The 22,637-nt window shown below is 44.0% G+C and overlaps 1 protein-coding gene across 3 annotated transcripts in view; it reads right to left on the bottom strand.

The window, feature by feature from the left end:
• The window catches only part of pak5 (p21 protein (Cdc42/Rac)-activated kinase 5), a 54,233-nt gene extending 32,379 nt beyond the window's left edge, over window positions 1–21,854 (bottom strand). For all 3 annotated transcript variants that reach the window (XM_061812642.1, XM_061812645.1, XM_061812643.1), the window contains exon 1: window positions 21,273–21,854. The gene's annotated coding sequence lies outside the window, so the exon portion shown is untranslated. The remainder of the gene's footprint in view (window positions 1–21,272) is intronic.
• Between the last annotated feature and the right edge of the window lie 783 nt (window positions 21,855–22,637).

The raw sequence follows: 22,637 nt of genomic DNA, 5'->3' as shown, positions 1-22,637 counted from the left end.
TGCCAGGCAAAAGAGCAAGAGAGAGGAAGACCACAGAAAAGGTTGATGGATGATGTCAGGGAGGACATGAGGACTGTGGCTGTTAGAGAGGAGGATGCGGACTGTGGCGACCCCTAATCGGGACAAGCCGAAAGGAAAAGAAGAAGAAGAATATGCTATAAATTTAGTAGCAGTACACAACCCACTCTGAATGACTCTGCGACCTAATTTTATGTCCTGACCCACTAGTTGAGAATCATTTCCCTAAAGTATTACTTTGATGGTTCTCATCAATGTCCAACATCCGAGATCTGGAGGGGGAATATTGCCAAAACCGAGCAAAAATCTGCATCAAATGATATTATAATTCCCTCCACAGGTCTCCGATTAAATAAGCAGCCTGCAACGTGAAGCCAGTCCTTCCATTCAGCGCATTCTTACGCAACACGGGCTGACGTCCACTTCCACCGCCATGACTCAACGTCCGTGCCAACCTTGTTTCCGTTATTAGCGCCGGCAACGCGCAAGGTGACCCGCCGCAAGTCGGAATATTGACCCGCAGATCATTGCGATAAGTAATGAGAGTTGCCAACGGTGACGAGGCTGAAAATGACGCATGAAGAGGGAAGGGGGCTCCACCGCAAAAGGTTTTGGTTCCCCAAAGACAAATGGCTCAACAAGTGCATCGTTTTCCCAGAAGATTCAGTAACTGATGCTTAAATGTGACGGAACTCGCACCCTGATGCGAACGTGTGCTCTGGAAAATGCGTGGATGGATAAATGAAGCTAAATGCACATCCAAATTAATTCTCACGTGCAATTTTCTAAATAAAAACACACACGGACAGAATGTGAAAGGGCCGAGTCGTCCCCGGGCAAAGATCCTGACTCCCAGGCTGATTTGTCTCCAAACCATCTGTCGCCAGCTTCGGCCTCCACAGGCATTTCCTCATGGTGTTGTTTTTTTTTTTTTTTTCGGGTGGTTAACAGCCACTGCGCACTGGAAGCTGCCCCACCTTGCAGCAAAGCCCACCATGTGCACCCATCCGGAAACTTAGTTACACCACTTCACATTTTCCACATTTTGCTGTTATAGCCTCATTCCAAAATTGAATTTTTTTTTTTTAAGTCTTTAAATTTTCCACGCAAAGCACCTCAGAATGACAACAACATGGGGGCGATTTCGGAACATTTAAAAAATAATAAAATCATTGGTGAGTCATTTATTAAGGATAAAGTAAAACAAAGCTATATTGGAACTGTAGTTTGTGGCATGTCGAGAGCTTAAAATATTACTATGAGCAATTAATATTTTTCAGGGAGAGGTGTAAGTGCCCATTAGTTATCAATTTTGTCACTATTGGCACCAAAACTCGGACCCCACCCCTTCTGAATAAACAGAATTAACCTACATGTTTGCATGCTCATTTTAATCCTTTAAGATTGTTATCTGGAGGCTTAAAATTTGCAGTTGAAATGCTGAATAGGTCGTAACCATCCATAATTCAAAATGCGACAGTGTAAACAAAAAACGTGTGATAAACAAGCAGTGAAAAAGGTAATGAGTTAGGGAGTTCAATAAAAAAAAAAATTAAAAAAAAAGTGACTTTCTAAAGGGCGCCTTACGGGGATTTAGGACCAGCAAACATCACAAAGTTGTTTGCGGACCCTCAATCAATAGATGACTCGTTCGCTTTGTCATGCTCAATCATCTGCGTCGGCGTGTTCCCTCAAGACACGTGTACCGTTTAATTGGCTTAAATTAAAAAAAAAAAAAAAAACATTTTAAAAAATAGACTCGCGTTTCACCTTCCGCTTCCTTCAATATATTTGCTCAGTCGTAAATAACCGCTGAGAGGTCTGTGGCCGTGAAAGCAGAATTCAACTTGAGGGTAATAACGCCGAGGATGATTCATCTTAAGCAGAGTGCACGCAAACATATTTTTAACCGTTTGAGAAGATACATAGACATTTCTCCAGTGTCTACACTGTAAATGTTCGTATATCGGTCAAAATGTCGGACACTGGCTTTTAAAAAACCGCAACATCGGTATTGGCATCGGCTCCGCCCCTTTCGCCATGTCCCACGAGTTTCCAAAATGGCGATTGAACAAAACAGGTTTGAAGTGGATTCCCTATCGCGTATTCCAGATAATATTGGGCTATGTTTTTTCCAAATGACTTGTTCAAGAGAGTTCTACAGAGAGGTCTCAACTATTTCACGTAAGGATATGTACACGGAATTAAGATTTTGGACGGAGCAGGACGCAAAGCTCTGACTTTGCGTCCTGCTCCGTTACAGCGAAACGTCGGCGATCGATGCAAAAAAAAAAAAAGTTTGACGCCTCACAAACTTCATATTGAAATCCAACAGGATAAAATAGTATATTTAATCGGATAATAGTAAATAATTCAATCAAAATCAGAGAAGTTACTTCTCCCTCACTTACCTTCGAACATACAACCTTGTGTTTGTTGATATTGTTCACATTTAGTTGTACGTGCGCTCTTCCGGGAGCCTTAATCCATCGTAGACACTTTGTCAACTGTGTTTTAGGCTTTGGAAAATGAACCCCAGCAGGATATCTTTCATCAGAATTGCACATTCCCCAAGCGCATCTGAGGACCATTGACCATGAACTTTTCCAAGCGCACGCTACTGACAACCAGCATTGCTCGTGGGACAATACGGCGAGAGGGGCGTGTCAAGCCGAGGGTTAAGACAATGCGGCTATTGGCTATTATTGTACGACCGGATGACAGGTCGGAAAGCTCCGTTGCTCGGGGTGGTGTTCCAGACGCATCTGAAAATTGGGGCCTTTCTGACTTTAATCAAAGAGGGCACGAAGTGGATGCAAACGCTCAAATTTGCCAAGTGCGAGGCGCTTACCGCTGAGACTGGCTAACTGACCTCATTTATGCTTGAAGCAATTTGACTTGTTCACCGCGCATCTAATGATATTGTGGAAACCTGCGTCGGCATACAAATTCGGGTTACATCACCACCACCACCGGAAGGATCAGATAAACCTGCATTGTAAATGCCATCCAGTTGTTGCTGCTCTTACCTAGTAGCAAATGCCGGATGTCTTTTAACCAGTCCAAGTGCTGGCGATAAGCCATGACCGACTGCAAAGGTGCAGTCAGATCCTGGTCACATGTTGGACTTTAAAGAGGACCGCTAATGGATCTGTTGAACGCCACAAAACAAAATGAGCCTTGGAATCCTTTTGGGGCCTACTAGCGATGATTCAGGTCAGCTCCCGGACCCTCAGCAGCCCCCCCAGAGGGATAGTGTTACTACGACGACCAGCCCGTGACTGCATTTGTGCCTGCATGCTCTGATAACTCCCAAAGCGAGGCGCAAAAAAAAAAAAAAAAAAAAGCGCCGATGCCAGCAGCCCGCCCGGCACGCCAAGGCGCGGCCAGACAGTTTAAGCCCGGGTACGTCCCGTTCTGCTTTCATTGTTTGCCTAACTCCGTCTGACCGGGCCGCATCCCAAATCGAGCGCTCTCTGACCTTGCGCTGTCAAGCGTCCCGCCCGACCCGACACGCGAGGACGCGAGTTGCGGCAAATTGACGGCGGCTCTTTGTCGCCTCCTCTTTCAAAAAGCACAACTGGTCTGGCAGAGTAGGGAACAGCTGATCCGGTCCGGCTGTGGCAGAGCCACGGATGGACATTTGGCCGCTGACGGGAAACGGAAGACCCAAGTTCCATCCATTGAAACAGACTAAACCATTTGGGTCCATTTTAACACATTTCAATATGCATGTGGGTGGACGGTCGCAGCTAAAGCCATCATTTTTTCACAAAAAGATGCGTTTGATGGCTAAAAGGGTCACGCAGCAGTCACACCCCTCACTGCAAGTGCGAGCTATAAATACAGCACGCCACCTTCGAGGGTCTCGCCCCAGGGTCTTCTCCATGCTGAGGCGGGGGGGGGACAGCTGCACGCTAAATACAGAGCAAGGCAAGGAAAATTATGACAACCGAAATGCAGCCTACACTTGTGTCACGCAATCTTGGGAGGGTCAAGATCATTCTGGAAGCTCATTCGTCACGTGAATAAGGATTCGGCTTCAAATAGATGAATAACACAGAATAAGACAAGGGTGAAGGGAATACATCCATCCATTTTTTGCCGCTTATCCTCACTAGGGTCGCAGGGAGTGCCGGAGCCTATCCCAGCTGTCAATGGGCAGGAGGCGGGGTACACCCTGAACTGGTTGCCGGCCAATCGCAGGGCACATTGAGACACACTGCCGCACTCACAATCACACCTACGGGCAATTTAAAGTGTCCAGTTAATGTTGCATGTTTTTGGGATGTGGGAGGAAACCGTAGTGCCCGGAGAAAACCCACGCAGGCACGGGGAGAACATGCAAACGCCACACAGGCGGGTCTGGGATTGAACCCGGGACCTCAGAACTGTGAGCTTTCCAGCTGGGCCACCGTGCCTCCCACTATCTAAAATCATCATTTGGAAATGCCTTTCATCTGTTGCAATCTATAGCTATCTGTATTCGAATGAGGAAAAAGCACATAATATTATTGTTCGTCAAAACACGCAGTAATAACATACTTCAGTTTTTGTCACACCAGATCAATTGAATGGCTCAACATGCTGCTTTGTGCATGGCTTTTCCACCTGGATGCAGTATAAGATATACCGGCTATAAAGTTCATTAAAACGTCTCAACTCCTTCATCAGTACGGCACTAATATTAGTCGTTCTTAGCAGAGGACAAAGAATATATGACCGAGTACTGTTATATCTTTTTATGCGTTTCTCCGCCTCAACATAGAAACTATTGAACATTAAGCTAACAAGCTGCATAGTTTTGTTTTGAAAAATTTAACTATTTTTATGATTATCCTAATCTACTTTAAAAAAATAAAATACAATTTAAAACCCCAAAAAGTTTACCATCCCCTGGAACAAGGGCAATTGTGGGGGCAAGACCCCACCATATATCACGTTGCTCTATTCTGCACCTCTGGGGCAAACATCTGTCCGGAAGCATAAAACTACAAAATAACAAACCAATGTTTCTTCTATCAAAAGCAGAGCAGAGTTTGTCAAAAAAAAAAAAAAAAAAAAGGAATGAGCGGTAATGCTGCTGGGCACAAGCATATTTGTTGATATTAGCATCGCTGTGAAGCGTCTAATCATAAGGCAGGACAATATATTCTGCGCCCCGCAATTATTCAAGAGATCAATGTGAAAATGAAAACGTTTAACCTGCCTGTCATGTTGCGGCTTATATCGACTCATTTAAGGAAAGATTTGAAAAACTGCAAAATAAGATGATAAAACCTTTAGAGGCCTAACTAGCAAATGGGATCCGAATATATTGCAATCGTTGTTTCATCAGGACAACTACGCGGTCAAAATGGGTTCTTAGCTCTTTTCTGCAACATTCACGCAACACATTAAGTCTCCCGAGTAAGTGATGATCGTTGCTAGTCGGCTCTCATCTCGCCGCCTTTTAAAATAACGGACTTCCTGTGGGTGGTTTCCAGAGCGAAAAGTACCACATTTCCTTGAAAGCCTTCTGCTTCTCTCCTGATTACCTCGCATTAAACCCGCAACTTCATCGTGTATTATTGATAACCTGCTGTGAAGCCCTCCACTTCCTGTTGTTAAAGCGAAAAATGTGTTTTTTTTTGTGATCAGGACATAAGGAAGATGGATGTTAGCCGCGTTTGGGTGGTGAATTTGAGCAATTTGTAAAATTAGACATCAATCTTCCTAAGCATCACATTCCTTCATTTTTTTCTCTTATAATATTATGCTGTCTTGTCATCTGTTTTTTTCTTTAAAAAAATACTTAAGTATTTCAATTTTCTCACCCCAGAACCTAGAACTTGAAAATTACGACCACTGTAATTTCCGACCTACTACCCTGCGGTTTATGTGATGATGCGGCGCTAGTGTTAGCGCGGCGCAAGCGTTAGAATGGCGCTAGCGTTAGCACGGCGCTAGCGTTAAACTCTTTCTGTGTGCCGAGGCTTATAACCAGATGCGCTCTCTAGGTACTCTGACGGCATTGACATTTTCTTAAATTAAATCAAAATAAAAAAATAAATAAAATTAATTTAATTAATTAAAACTATTTTATAGTATATTGATGGACCAATTCTTGTAAAGTTTCTATCTTAAAGTTTTGCTTTGTCATAAAATGACACTATTTCCTCCCAAGTTTCTTTACTTGAGCAATTTTGCAAATTCACTCTCTTTAAAACTACAAATTGTCTTTATGAGCAGGCTAATGTGGCGCTGATGCTATCAATCTCTTTCACGGCAGGCAATGATAGCCGGCGGGTAAAAAAAAAAAAAAAAAAAAAGAAAGAAAATGTCAGCTTTGACAGATGACCCTCCCACAGGATTTTCCCCGCGCGTCCCGCTCGCCGTTTGCTGTTAATCCCCGGAAAGAAGAACGTCATCGTGACCTCGTTTTGGGGAGAGCAGAAGTTCACGTGACCATCCACTTGCAGGCAGGTGGCACGAGATGGAGGAGGAGTTCTGCAGCAGAACTCTTGATGTACTTTGTGGGTTGAAGAATCATCAGTCGCTACAAAGTAACAACAAAATACTCAAAAAGTAATAACGCATATCTAAAATAAACCTAGAGAGATCGTGACACGGGCGCAGATGGAAATGACTTCAACAACGCAAGCGAGGAAATGTAACAATTAGTGAAAGAAACGACGGGGTTAAATACGCAAATATTGACAACGAGAAACAAGACACGAGTGGGTGGAGGGAGCTGATTGGTCAGGACGAGGGAAGTAGATAAACGTGAGCAGGTGCACGAGACGTGGAAAACGCCGGAAACAAACAAAATCAAGCTAACACAACCAAAACAAAAGACAAATTATTGTTATACTTTCAAGTCGTCGAGACTGTTTCATCATTTTTCTTCAGTGTTTGCTTTTAAAATTGCACTCAAGTCGGGTTGTAGTTGAAACTAGCTTAACTTTACCTTGCAGGCAATGCCCACACTTTTACCAGCTTCTGACTCGTTATTATTCATTTATTACTACTAACGCTACTGTACTGTCTTGAGCAGCAGGGACAGAAATGTGCATAATGGAGCTTTCCGACCTGTCAATCACTCGTACATTAATAGCCAATCAGATACTCCGTGGCTTGACACGCCCCTGCCGCCATGTTGTCCCACAAGCAATACTGGTTGTCAGTAGTGTGCGCTTGGAAAAGTTAATGTTACGAAGAAAATGGTCCTCAGATGCGCTTGGGGAACGTGAAATTCTGATGAAAGATATCCTGCTAGGTCACAAGGGCCCCGCTTGATTCATTTTCCAAAGATCTAAAACGCAGTTGACGAAGTGTCTACGGTGGATTAAGGCTCGCGGAAGGGCACGCGTACAACTAAATGTGAACAACATCAACAAACACCAGGCTGTATGTTCGAAGGTAAGTGAAGGCCAAAGAAATATCGAAGTATAATCGCTTGGTTACGCTAATTTAATTGATGTCTTGCTTCAACATGGCGAGCGTGTATTTGGTGAGGAGCTGCTGGGTGTTGGTGATTGGCAGAGGACATCATTGGAAGTGACGTTCTTTGTGTTGCTTTTGTTGACTGTGTGTGCGTGTGGAAAACACAACACAATGCAGCGAGGTTATCTGGCCCAAACAGGCGGCAGCGTCGGGCCGCGCAGATAAATTGAAAGTTATAAAACATTGATCAGAGCGCCATTATGTTCTGTCCCTTTATCCATCGAGCCCCCTTTTCCACTCTCATCCGTGGACAGTAAATGGAAGCTTGTACCTGTTGACCTACATTGCTGTCATCTTGAGTTGTGGTAATCCTGTCGTCGCGTGGCTTGACTTCTGCCACATTTTTGGCAGAAAATGACTTTTTAAAAAAAATATATATACACTTTTGTATGAGATGTACGAGGTTATTCGTCTGCAACTGAACGGCAAAGCTAACATGGAACGCTAAAAGTGTACGTTCAGATGGATGTCGTTCCACTCGAGTCCTGAAGCTGTCAGTAGTATACGTTTCAAACTTCATAGTGACTGAGAACGAAACAGTCCATCTATCATCTACCACTTTTCCGGGTCGGGTTGCGGGGGAAGTAGCTTCGGGAGGGATACCAAGACTTCCCTTTCCCCAGCCACTTCTTCCAGCTCTTCCGGAGGGATCCCGAGTCGTTCCCAAGCCAGCCGAGAGACGTAATCTCTCCAGCGTGTCCTGGGTCGTCCTTGGGGTCTCTTTCCGGTGGGACGTGCCCAGAACGCCTCACCAGGGAGGCGTCCGGGAGCCATCCGAATCAGATGCCCCAGCCACCTCATCGACACTGAGCCCCTCCCCGGTGACCGAGCTTCTCGCCCTATCTCTAAGGGAGAACCCAGACACCCTGCGGAGGACACTCATTTGGCTGCTTGTATCCGGGATCTTGTTCTTACAAACAGTGATATTAAATTCTGGCATGGGCCGTTATGATTTGTCAAACCGAGGTCCTCCTCCTGAAATTTGAATGTTTTGTTACTGCCGTATTAAGCTTCTCAGAGAGTTTGATCACTACGTAATTGGAGTCCACCTTTTACCCCAAGTTAGCTGGGACAGGCGCCGGCATTCCCGCAACCCCCTGTGAGGATAAGCGCCTTGGAAAATGGATGGTTGTTTACTTTATTGCTAACCCCATTATCATTTCAGCTGTGTGGAACCGGAATGCTGATGATAAAGAATGGCGACAACAAAAGTAACTCGGAAATGGGCTTGAAATTTTAGGGTTTACTGACGGCGTTATAATAACTGCTAAGCTAGGAGGCGGTTGCTGTTCCACTTAAGTCCTGTAGGTGTCAATGGTCTACTGAATAAAGCAAACGTCTTACCGATAAGCCTAAAAGTATTAGATTGAAATCTGATTTATCGGGAACAAGTGTCCAGTTTTTCCATGCAGTACTGCACGACCCATTACGCGAGTAGGGAGGATGCGTAAGCCCTGTCGTCTCTTCAAAGTGACAAAGGGTGAAGTGCGTGTTTCTTTATGAGAAAAGACACGCTTTTTACCTTCACCGGCTCTCCGAGCACGAGAGCAGGCGGAAATATTTATGACCGGAGCGGCAGGGGAGGCGAGCGCGCCGTCGCTTGCCTTCAAAGGGCGCTCAGAGGCCGCAGCGCCAGTTACTATGCCAGCTGCGCGTTGCTCAGGTGGCCCCTTCGCCGCTTCGCCTTCGACGGGCCCGGAGGAGAAACGAGCTGCTTTGACGGTGGCGGGTGTCTCCGGTTCGGACTGGACCTGACATTTCATGGACGGAAAAGAAAAGGGCGGTTGTCGTGGGTGTGCGTCACATCTCGTGACTTATTCCCTGAGTTATTTTAGGAAGCATTGTGAAATCATGTACATTATTCATCATGTGTAGCAGGAAGGAGGCTCACTTGAGGACATGCCCGTCAGAAAACGGTAGTCTCAGACCCAATAGTAGCCAGAACACTCCTTTTATACTGCTACTCTAGTTTTAAGACCAATAGGACCAAAGAGTCGGTTTGGCGTCCGTCGTTGAGGGTGGACCCCAGCTCCTGCCCGAAAATAGCCGGGAGAGGCTGCGGCACACCCGCGGCCCTTGTGAGGATAAGCGGCTCAGAATTTAAAGTCGTCAGTCATTACCAGAAGGAACGAGTACTGATTGGTAACTCCGGACTGGTCCTTCGTCAGATAATCGGCCAGCTAACGTTATGATATTCCATGACGCGTTGTTAGCATCGTCGTTAGCGTGTTCGTGGTTCACTTGTCACAAATTCATATATTCGCATTTCTTTCTGTACTAGCCGCTGAAAAAGTCACCTGATGTTCTTTCTGAAAAACTAAGATGCCACATGATGGTGTTGAAGCCCTGACAAAAGAGAAAAAAGTGCTAGAGAAACTCGCGTCAAATAAGTATTTTGGAAGCCTTGACTGAGAGAAAAGCTTTGTTGTTTTGGGAGGATTTAAGTTTAGCCTGGGTTAAAAATGGAGGAATGGAGAGTGTTGGGCTCGTGTGCATATATTTGTTTTTTGGGGTTTTTGTTTTTTTTTTTTCAAAATCACATCATTTTTCATGGTAATGTTGGAAGATGAATGTGAAATTATATAAAATTATGCTAGGTTCATAGTTGGTTGAAAATTTACAGTTCAAACTTCCATCCATCCTTCCATCCATTCATTTTGCTCATTTTAGTATTTTAGTGTTAGTCCTTGTCGTAAAGCACAAAACTAATTGAGTTCCTTAAGTGAGCCACATGGAACTTGGGGAGAGGAATAAACACCAGAATATCAGTATTTTGTATTTTATTATAACAGATATTTTTTCAATGTTTTCTCAAATATTTTCTCTTTTTTGACAATTTTATATTTTCAAATTTATTTGTTTGTCTATTATTTTAGATTTTTTTTAATATGTAGGTTATCAATTAATTTTATAAATATTTTGGAGCTATTCATGAGAAACAGGGGCCAATCGCGACCACAAATGACAAAAAACATGCAGCAACATATGTAGACAGACAATATGACAACACCCGCAAGCATATTTTCTTTCTACTCTGTGAAAATGACTAATGTTTCTAGAGTTTACCAAGTTTGTGAAAAGCATCCATTTTTTTCGCCGCTTATCCTCACGAGAGTAGCGGGGAGTGCTGGAGCCTATCCCAGCTGTCATCTGGAAGGAGGCGGGGTACACCCTGAACTGGTCGCCAGCCAATCGCAGGGCACATCGAGACCAACAGCCACACCCACGATCACACCAAGGGGCAATTTAGAGTGTCCAATTAATGTTGCATGTTTTTGGGATGTGGGGGGAAAACCGGAGTGCCCACCCGGAGGAAACCCACGCAGACACGAGAGAACATGCTAACTCCACACAGGCGGGTCCGGGATTGAACCCGGGACCTCAGAACTGTGAGGCCAATGCTTTACCAGCTGATGCCACCGTGCCAACCCAGTTCAAAATTAACGCAGGAAATTCTGAACATTCCAGCAGGTTGCGTCAGTCACTAGCCGGGTTTGCTGGTCTTGCCGAATACCGAATGTTATTTTAGCAGGTTTGTGACTCCATAGAGCTCGAGGTCCGGTGTGACTCACTCGACAGAGGTTCCCAGCAGATGTTCTAATCAGAGCAGCAGACTCATACCGGTCCACATGACTTCACACGGCCGACGCGCTGAGATAACACGTCGGGATTAGGGCCGCATAGAGTCCCTCCGCGGTTGCGTGCACCGACGTGTGCAAAGAAGCAAGACGAGGCAGTTCCCAAGATGGGGTATTAAAAAAAAATCACCATGGGGTAAATCCGGGTGGGGGCTGTTAAAAACCAAAGCGAGTAGCAAGGAAGAGAAAAGTCGCGCTAAGGAACGGAAAAAATCACTTGAATCATTTCAGTTTTTTTATGCATGATCAGAAGGAGCTCGGTGGAAAATGATCGGTGCTGATCTTTCAACTCCAACTTTATGAGGGTCAGTTAGCAAAGCCGATGCGAATGTTATGAGAGGAACGAGCTCGCTTTCAAACTGTGCTCATCGTGTGAGAGAGAGAGCGAGAGTGTGAGAGCGAGATCCAGAGACACGACGCTAGCAATCGACCTAATGGGCAGCTGACTTGATGAGCGTGCAGCTGCTGGTTACTGAGCGCTACTTGCATACCACACACGTTAGCGTGTATCTTTTTTTTTCTTTTTTTTTGCGTGTGCTGCCATCCCACAGCGGCGGTCGTTTCCTGCCGTTTCATGCCCGAGCATCCAAGAGGGCACAGCTGTGTCCCCAGATCGCCGCTTTTCATCTATTCAGATGCCGCATCCGCGCTAACGTTTTGCGCTACGTCATGAACAACCGACCTCGCGCGGTCTTTGGGCTGCGATCGTCGCTCGTGCATAGAAATCGCTGAAAATCACTCGTGACAAAATCACCCCGCGCAGTGCGCCGTCAACTAACCCATTCATTTTATGTGCTGACGCAGCGCAGCGACGTGACTTCGTGTTGTGTTGGTGGTGTTGCCTACGTTGAAAAACTTTCAATTCAGCATCAATTCGACATCTCAGCGCATCCATTCGGAAAGACGGCGGTGGAGTCATCTCAGTGAAAAAAGGAAGCGATGAGAAAATGGAGGGGGAAATGATTGTTTCAAGACAAAGGGCAAAAATTGCGCAGTCGAGTGATGAAGAAGCAATAGATAGAAGTATTCAAGACTTTGAAAATACAAGGTACGGGTTGCCCAGACCTTTTTTACCCCAAGATCTACTTTTCAACCAGTCAGTCTCTCGGGGGGAATGTTATGTTTTCTCTTATATTTAAAATACAGAATTAGCTTTTTGTGCACCGTATTCTCATCTTGGATCAGGCTGTGCCAAGGTGGAATTTCAAAATGACACACCATCTCATCCTGCACTTTCCACTTTGGCTTCCGACCAGACCTTTCCCACTTGGAAAAGAGAAAATCTCGTCCAGTTTAACCACTTTTTCTTCGATTATTCACATACTCCGACAGTCATGCGTCTTAAAACAACGGCATTTCTTTTATAACTTTCTCCATTAAAATCAAAAGTAAACATAAGCGGCATGTCTAGCTCGTCTTTGCTCTACGTTGCCCAGATTGTTTTGCTAACTGAAGCAGCGGTGGTGGACGCTTTCATTATAAAACACATTGATGGGCGAAGTAAGTACTGTAACATTTGTAATTATGAGTGTACGTCTTTAAGAGTGGGGGCGGAGGCATGTGAAAGGTAAACTAGGAAAAAGAGGGTGTGGCGGAGCAGCGGTCGTTGTTCGAGAAAGTTCCGTGTGCTGCCTAAAAGAAACCAGTGGCTTCTTCTTTTTTTACAGTACTTATGTGAATTGTTCCGTTGGATGTAACAACCAGTCATCCCTCACTCATTGGCTGACATTTTTTTTTTTTTTTTGGCACGCCGTCCCGCGATCAACAAAGACTGCCGAGCGATTGCGATCGACGCATTGAGCACCCCTGTACTAGGTTGTGGGAGAAACACTTAATTTTTTGAAATATTACCGATAAAAATGGGACCTTTCACAGCATAGCTAAACATGCTTAGTTGGTTAGGGTTTCTGTATTTCAACTTTTGTAGTATTTTTGCGGGGAGGTTTAAATGTCAGACCGAGGCGACGTCGAGCAGTATCTAACGACGGCCCTGCTCACTGGTGGATCTTGCGCGTATGGCGCCAAAGATTTACTGTTAACTCTCATACCACACGCTATTCTTTGAGGCGTGCCCCCACCCGGTGGGTTGTGGAGCCGGGGCGTGGGGTGTAATGAATCACGCGCACCCGTAACGAATGTCCTTGTTCAAGTTTGCTTTGATGCAATTCCACCTGACTGATCTCAATTCACAGAACAAAACTGCGTCTCCGCTGACGGATTCCTTCAGGATGCGTGACTTTTCATCACGAGTCTCTTCCTCCACTCTAATTCCCTCTGCAGGCAAAACAAGGAAATTTGATTTTTTTTTTTTTTTTTAAATGCCAACATTGCACTTGCATCCCGCTCAGTAGAGCAAAACATAAAAGACGGTGGGGTTTAGTGTTGCCAAGCTGACCCAGGATCTGTTTTCAATCAATTTATAAGCTCTAAATAGGCACTTAATTCATTTTCAGAGACCAAACACTAAAATTCACAGTTCAGTTTTTTTTTAAGGTGATGGTTTGGTTCATATTGGGTACAGCAATGGAACAAAATGTATCGATAAACATTGCTGCAGATACAATGGAACAAAATACTTGCAGTCAATTCAAAAAACGCAAATAGACACATAAATTAATATTCACGCTTGTAAAGCAGCTTGAATATTTTTGTTTTACAAAAGCACCTTGTGTTCTTTTCTGGAAACTGCTAGCAGTAAATTCTCCCTCAAAAAAATCAGTCCTAAATAACCAAAATAATGTAGATAAATGTTTTTCAAAAATTAACATTGCATGATATTTAACAGCTTTTTTTTTCTTTTTCAGGAATGTGGAACATTAATAGTTTGTCTTTTTTACAGCGTGCTAATAGTCAACTCCAATAAATTAAAGATCCTCAAAATAATGTACACAATATTTTTAAGTCAAATTTAATATCTTTTCTTTTTAGGAAAGTGCAACATTAATAATTTTAGTTTTTTTTTTAGAGCGTGCTAATAGTCAACTCCAAGAAATTTAAGATCCTCAAAGTAATGTATACAATATTTTTAAGTCAAATTTAATTTTCTTTTTAGGAAAGTGCAAAATTATTTTTCTTTTTTTAGGAAATGAACCAGCAGACAGGTGCAACATGAGTAGTTTGACCTGCCAGAATTCTTATGCAATAAAAACAAGTTCCACAGAATGCCAAAATTACTAGCCATGGCCTTGCCGAGCCAGAGTCTGAGCTGCATTGTAGTTGTCTGCGAAGTCCGGCTTGAGCGCAACACGGAATTCTTTACAACTGCAATTTAATCGAATTTCCTGGTGGAAATATTTCCAAGAGATGTTTTTTTTTTTTTTCCTTTTTTTCTGCCCGATCTCCTCCGTTGGACTGGTTCGCCTCCTTGGCGATGTTTGTTTTAGGCGTGCTCACATCCCCACTCTATATATTCATTCGAAAAATCAACCGAGAAAGGGCGATAGTTCTCTCAGGTGTGAGCAATACGTGACATTTTGGGAGGTTTGATGACGCAATCTCAAACAAGCTGTGCCAAAAAGCAACTGCTGCTGTTCGGCGTCAGCCATCTTGTACTGTCAGCCTCCTAATACTCGTATTGTTGTCTCATTGTGGCAGTAATGACTCAATTTTGCTGCTGGGGGTGAATGGGGGGGAATCCAGACACATGCAATGTTAATTACGTGCGCAGGTGATTAAAACCGGCTTGGTTGGTGTCGATAAAGCGACGGAAAGTGATTGAAGGGGCAGACGCCGAAGCAATTGGCTTTCTCGGCCCGGTATCGCTTTAAATGGCGATTACACTGGAATTAGGAGGCGACCGGTCTAGTCCGTGCTCACGAAACCAAACGGCGAGGAGGAGACTTGCACAATTTAGTGGCTAACAAACATAAAAAGAGTCAACAAGTGACTAAAACAAAAATAAAATTGAAAAAGACTGCAATAGTCCAGGCAAAAGCACCAGTGATGCACAAATGAACATGTGACCAGATTGGAGTGAAAATTATTACTTGTAAACATGACAACACATAGAAGAGTGTTGTTAACAACCCAGCCAAATTTGAATGAATTACAAAAAAAAAGTCAGTACATAAAGTCTCCCTCTTCTGTCGTCTCAACGTGACATGCGCCCGCTCACAGCAAACAACGTGGCACTCTAAAGCGGCCACGCCAGCTCGAAGCCCTGGTTTGCTAGTTGTCAAGTCAGAACCCCCAACCCACCCCCTTCGTTTTGTGACCTCCATGCACGGCCACCCGACAACGAGGCCATGACAGTGGCCCATACGGGGATACATTGTCAGGGTGTGGGCATAACATGTCGGAGTTAAGCAAGATAACCGCTGATGCGGGCAAAGGTGATCAAGTTCTCATACAATGGGGGAACGTCGAATCATCGCAGTTGTCACTTTTTGTACATTTTCAGGAAAGAGCTTCAAACATGAGAGGCAAATGTCTTCGATAATAACCATAACAATCCATCCATCTGTTTTCTTTGCCGCTATTCCTCACAAGGGTCGCGGGGAGTGCTGGAGCCTATCCCAGCTGTCAACGGGCAGGAGGCGGAGTACACCCTGAACTGGTTGCCGGCCAATCGCAGGGCACATAGAGACAGACAAACAGTCGCACTCACAATCACACCGAGGGGCAATTTAGAGTGTCCAATTAATGTTGCATGTTTTTGGGATGCGGGAGGAAACCCGAGTGCCCAGAAGAAAACCCACGCAGGCACGGCGAGAAAGTGCAAAATCCACACAGGCGTGCCCGGTATTGAACCCGGGTCCTCAGAACTGTGAGGCCAACACTTTACCAGCTGATCCACCATGCCGCCAACCATAACAATATTAATCACAACTAAAAACAATGTAGTTTACAAAGCAAATATATATATATATAATATATATATATATATATATATATATATAACTAAAGCTATGAAACCAGATAAAGATTAGGTGAGTCCATGTACATGAAACATAACAACAAGTAGGCCTGTAAATTACAATAAACAAAGTATGACATAAATTAAATCAAATAATACCAATCGATACATGAAATAATAAATACAAAATGACAAAAACAGCTCACCGATGAACTGTTCGAATCCATGCACACTAAACAACAACAACAATAGAGAATAAAAATGTTATATACCAGCTAGGACTGGTCCAGTCCGTGCATACGAAACACAACAAGGAGGCTTGCCAACACTGCAAAAGTCACACCAGCTTGACAAAAAAAAAATATATATATATATATATATATATATATTATTAAATAAATACAGCGAACAAGTATATAAATAAAACAGCATGAGTGGCTCAGCCTGAAGGGTCAAGCGAGTCGGGCAGCTGAGGCAGATGCGGCGCTCCGAGGCCCCAAAGCGCGGCGAGATGTTCAGGCTTCACTGGGCCTCCGCGGCAAAACACACACACACACACACACACATTGCCAGAAGAAGTAGAACAGCCTCATTGAGTGGAGAAATGTGAAAAGGATTTAGGTTATGTGTCTATTTCTACAGAAATATCCGACTTAACTCTTTCTGTGTATGTGTGCGTGTGTGTGTGTTCATGCGATGCACATTGGAAATGACAAAAAAAAAAAAAAAATGCCGTGACATCAGAATTCTCTTGAGGTATGGCGCTGAAAAACAGAAAAACTACAAAACGACTTTCCCACCATAATTCCGCATGTAACGTTTAGCATTGGCAAGCGTTGTTGTTGTTGTTGTTGTTGTTTTTAGCTGTTAGCGATGCTCTTTTGGTTAGCAATTAGCTTGACGGCCCACTCAAAGACGTTTGGGTGAAACTCAAGCGTAGACATTGACGGTCGCCTGTCCGTCTCCCTCGTCCTCATCCCTTATCCTTAGGATACCTGTTCCCTGTCCTAATTTGCATACAAAAATAAAAGATTCAAAACATCCAGGGGGCTCTTTGGAGAGGCTCCAAACTGTCACAGGTAATCACTCCGGCATGAAGATGTCGCGCCGGATGATGTAACTGCCGACTTCCTCCTCCTGGTTCCGTTATTCACCGTGTGACTCCGTCTTACATAATTTGGTGTGAGCAACCCCCGGCCACCCAAAATAAACGCCTGCCGAGCGCCCAGAAAAGGGAAAAACCTTGCAGAAGAGGACGACTTGAACGCGAGTTAGGATCCATATTTGTTAAGTGTAGGCTGCGGCGTTGAATATTATGTAAATCTCCGGTGGGAAGACGACGCGCACGGGTAAAACGCACACCAAAAATTCGTTGTGCTTTCCATTAAAAAAAAAAAAAAGTTGGAATTAGACACTACAGTTCAAAAATTTCAGGGTCACATCGAAATGTACTAAATTTGGAAAGAAAAGCACACTTTTTAAACATCTTAGCAATATTATGGCTAATTCTGATGAAGTCATTCACTGCCGTTTCCATTTCTATTGTATTCCATTTTCCAAATCGCTTATCCTCACAATTCCTCAACTGAAATACAACCGCCTGCTGCCATCGACGTAAATATTCCTCAATGTGTGTAAGACGGTCTTGTCCAGCTCGTCTTGGAAATTCCGGTTTGTAAAACCACTGTCATGACGAAAAGATCCCTGTAGATGGCAGTGCTGCATCACTTGGGATTGAAGATCAGCACAGCTTTTGAGTAGAAGAGAAAGATCAGATTTAGATGCATTTTTCTAAAATCAAATCATCCATCTGTCCATTTTCTTTTCTGCTTATCCTCACGAGGGGAGTGTTAGAGCCTATCCCAGCTGTCAATGGGCAAGAGGGGGGTACACCCTGAACTGCTCGCCACCCAATCGCAGGGCACATTAAGAGAACACCCACACCTAGGGGCAATTTAGAGTGTCCAATTAATGTTGCAGGTTTTTGGAATATGGGAGGAATCTGGAGTGCCCGTAGGAAACCTGCGTAGGCACGTGAAGGACATGCAGACCGGGATCGAACCTGGGTCCTCAGAACTGTGAGGCCAACCAGTTGAACCACCGTGCCGCCAATCTTATCATCCTGAGGGAAATGTTTCAAGATGAGTTTTGAATTATATTAACGTGTGTAGGGATCACTGTGTTGGAGAATATTTTTCAATATGAACAATTATCTAAAATATTGGAGGGTAAACGTGTCTATTTCCAATTTTTTTTTTTTTTTTTTTTGCTATTGACGGGCGTTCTTGGTCACTGCAGATGAAATTCCTGATGGGGATGGATCACAATATTGATCTCAGACTAGACAATTTACATATGAAAGGAGTTTGAATGTAGTATTTCAAATGATGTGTGAGCAAGACATTCGTGCTCATTAGCGAGCGCGGAGGGGCACGAGTGCGCGGTAGAAGGTTTAATGGGTGTATCATGTTAGGTTGATTAAACGGCGCCAGGTCATTCTTGAATTTATGGTCAGTGAGGGGGCGGCGGGCTGGCGTCGTGTTTGTGTGCCGCCATTTGTACGTCGATTCCATACAATCGTTTCATTTGATTAGAACATAAAAACAAACAGTCTTTAAATTGGCCTAAAATATTGCATAAACACGGGCGGACACAAAATGGTAGCGCGATTCTACAGGCACATAAATAGTTGTGTACTCCAACCTGACAGTCTTTATGTGCTGCTGTTCCGGTTAGCAAATGAATTAATACTGGTATTTGAAACAAATTGAAATAAGAGTCCAGGTCAGAGAAATGCAAAGAAACTGGAAGATGGGACGCAGACTGGTTGGCACTACTAGGTTACGCAACTTCCTAAAACTGTCATGGACGCACACGACTTTGGGGAGCGACCAACATCTACTGGAACATTAATTTTTGCTTCTGGCATATTTCTTAAAAGTGTCAGTACAAATCTGACAGTAGTACAGTGGTTAAGAAAAATGTGTAAAAACTGTGTGCTCCATCTTGCACCCCAAATTTGAGATTTAAGAACGCACCAAGCACGTGCAATCATCGTCTGGCAGACCAGAAGACTAAGGTTGTTTTACGTTTTAACAGGGGCAGCACGGTGGATCAGATGGTAAAATATTGGCCTCACAGTTCTGAGGACCCGGGTTCGATCCCGGCCCCGCCTGTGTGGAGTTTGCATGTTCTCCCCGTGCCTGCGTGGGTTTCCTCCGGGCACTCTGGTTTCCTCCCACATCCCAAAAACATGCAACATTAATTGGACACTCTAAATTGCACCTAGGTGTGAGTGCGATTGGTCGTTTGTCTTATATGCCCTGTGATTGGCTGGCAACCAGTTCAGGGTGTAACCCACCTCCTGCCCGTTAACAGATGAGATAGGTCCCAGCACTCCCCACGACCCTCATGAGGATAAGTGGCAAAGAATACGGATGATTTTCGAAAAATGCATCTTAGTCTGATCTTTATCTTCTACTCAAAAGCTGTGCCGATCTTGAATCCCAAGTGATGCAGCACCGCCATCTACAGGGATCTTTTAGTCAAGATTTTACAAGCTGGAATTTCACAGACAAGCCGAACAAGACCCTCTTCCACACATTGACGAATATTAACGTCAACGGCAGCAGGCGGTTGTATTTCAGTTGACGAATTGTGAGGATAAGCGATTTGGAAACAACAGGTGTCAATTTGAGGGAGGTGTTTATCTGTCCTTAGTGGAATGACACACAAGTGTATGTCAGTGACGTTCACGATTTGATGTAATACATCACGTTTTTAGTACTTCCTGCCAACCCTTCTTTTCCCCGCTGTGACAAAATGGAACAATCCGACTGGATTCTACAAACGAAGGCCGGAATCAAACAAGTCGCCTGCTGAAGCGGAGCTCCAGGTCTTGTTGACGAGGTGTCTAATTATTATTACCTCCGATAGGTCAATAGGCCTGGGGCGATTACGAGATTAGCAAGCGTGAGTGGGAAAGGGGGAGGGGGGGGGGCGGGGGGCGTGGGGGGGGGGCAAGCTCAACACTTTTAATTTTCCTCTCCACTACGCTATTCTAAGCCCACGGCCAGAGTGAACTTGAAAAGCGGCCATCTGTTGCCCTTTATTTACCTGCCCTACATTAACACGCTCCGCGAGTGTGTGTGTGCTATCTGCCGTGGTTAATCAAAATATGATCAAACGTCTGCTTTTACTTTGGAAAAAAATGATCAATATTATTCCCGCATCAGAATCAAAAGGGGGGAAAACTACGTTTTCATCCATTATAAATAATCATTATTTCAAGCGTTAATATGAATAACCTGTAACATCTTGTCTGTTGAACCCAAACCAGCCTCAGAATTGTATATCAAAACTAGTATCCTTACATATTAATCAATAACCAGGAAGCAGCTCTCGGTTTCCAAATTTTGTACAGAACATTTCTAAAGAATTATAGAACTTTAGGACCCAAGTCCTAGAAATTCTATCGTTCTATAGAAATTCTATAGAAAATCACAGCTAAAGTTCTGTAGAACAAGTTGTTCTGTACAAATTCTATAGAATTTCTATAGAACATTTTTAGCAAGGTCCTGTGATATTATTTGATTTTTTAAAAAATCATTTAACAGTTATACATTTAGAAGCACTAAACGTAATGTGAAATAAATATTTTTACACAATTATTCAATTGAATACTCAATAGTCATTTTTTTTTTTGTATGCCATGTGTCATTGCTTGTCATACAGTAGTAGTGTTATGAAAAATACACAATTAGTGTACCGGTAGTGGAAGGGATGTGGTCATGACACAAGTGAAAGGACGGAAAATAATTCAGGGGAATGGTTGCATTTGTTTTTGCGTTGCATTCGACAGGAGGGAGAAGAAGAAGGCGTGCAAAATGCTGCAAAAATCAAGAATTGCCACTGAGAATGGTGTGCGTGCGTGTGCCGCCTGCCCACCCGCACCCGCACCCGATTTACTACCAAGGACAGCGGCCGACGCTGACAGCCATGACAACGACACGCGCTCCGGCCCCGACAAAATGACAGCTGCCTTCCCGCAAGAAGGCCCGGAAGAACCGAGCCCGAGTCACCGGGTTAGTCGGACACATTTTAGCCGAGAAGGGATTCGGCTTTTCCCGCAGGCGAGCGTTCGCGTCCACCCTCCTTTCCTTCCTTCCTTCGTTCCTTCCTTCCTTCCGCCACCATCAACCGAACCATGCACTACAGTCACCCCAAATCCGAGGTGGGGGAAGGAGGGGGAAAAATAAAACCAGGCCAGCGCTCACCTGGTCTTGGCCGGGGTGGAACAGCTCACATGTCCCGTCGCTTTGTCCGGTTCTCTCCTACATGGACGACGTTTACGTGTGAGCCAGCAGCGGCGCCATGTTGATGGGTCTCGGGGAGCTGCTGCTGCTGCTGCTGTCCTCCCGTGCGCCACATCGGGGGAGAGGGGCGGAGAGCACCGAGGGGAGCGGGGGCGGGAGGTGGTGGCGGTGGCGGTGGCGGGTGAACAAAACGGAGGAGCACCTGTGACAAGCCCCGGTGAGAAAGCTCACCTCGTCGGTCACTGGCGAGCCTCCTTCCCCTGACTGTCGCTGTCCGCCATGTCGTCACGGGCAGCTCTTGCCGCGCTAATGTTAGCACGATGCTTACCGCCCCATTGCAATTACATTAGCCCTGCTAACTGGGTTGAGCGCTGACGTCACTGCTAATTAGCATGTACAGGTTAGAAAGTTGATCTTCAATCAGCTAAAAAAAAACACACACACACAATTTGACTGAAAATGCTCATAATAATACAGATTTTATATAATACTGCACTCACTGCGGGGCGTTAAAAAACGACAGAAAGCGTTTTAATAAATACAATACTGTACTATCCTCTTGTGACGTCATAGAAACGTTGACAACGCCATCTCGTGGTGCATTGCGGGAATGCCGGGAGTGCTGCGACAACCAATCAAAAATAGTGACGTCATCTGCAGTTACAGTAATCTGTTTTTCTTATGAGATTAAAAAACCCACATAAACAAAATGATTACTAAAAGTTAATATTATACTGTTAAACAATTGATTACGTGGGAATGGGAAATACCTAAACATTTTGACAACGTAATGAATGGCATAGTTTTTAAAAATATATATTTTAAAACTAAATTAAATATGTAGTTAGTTAATTTTTGGTTAAATGGTCATTTTAGTTTTAGGGTCAAGATAAGTAATTCCTGCTTTAAATTTTTTTATTTTATTTTAAATTTACATTTAGGTGATGAATTTTTTTTTATTTTATCTAGAAAAATCATTTTGATCTCAATTTGTATTGATTTAAATCACGATGTTCAGATTTTATTTTATTTTTTATTGCAGCTCTAGCGCAACATGACGACTGTTCAAAATCAATTAGCGATGCCTCAGTTTGTTGCCCAGTCAGCGTTAATTTGAAGTATTCCAAGCTTCTGTCATTTATGACATTTTTTTTTCTTTCCGTTAGCTAATCTAATCAGGAGACTCGCGGACAACCCAGCGGCATTGTTAAATCCACTGATTTGAGACTATTTGTTGTGGGGTTGCCACGGAGACGTATTGCAAATGTGCGCTCTCGTCTCCTGCTCACTGATATTCCGGAGTCTGAAAATGTACCAAAAAAACCC

The sequence above is a fragment of the Syngnathoides biaculeatus genome, chromosome 23 (assembly GCF_019802595.1).
Source record: "Syngnathoides biaculeatus isolate LvHL_M chromosome 23, ASM1980259v1, whole genome shotgun sequence".
Classification (NCBI taxonomy): Eukaryota; Metazoa; Chordata; class Actinopteri; order Syngnathiformes; family Syngnathidae; genus Syngnathoides; species Syngnathoides biaculeatus.
This window is presented reverse-complemented; position numbering and strand designations above follow the sequence as displayed.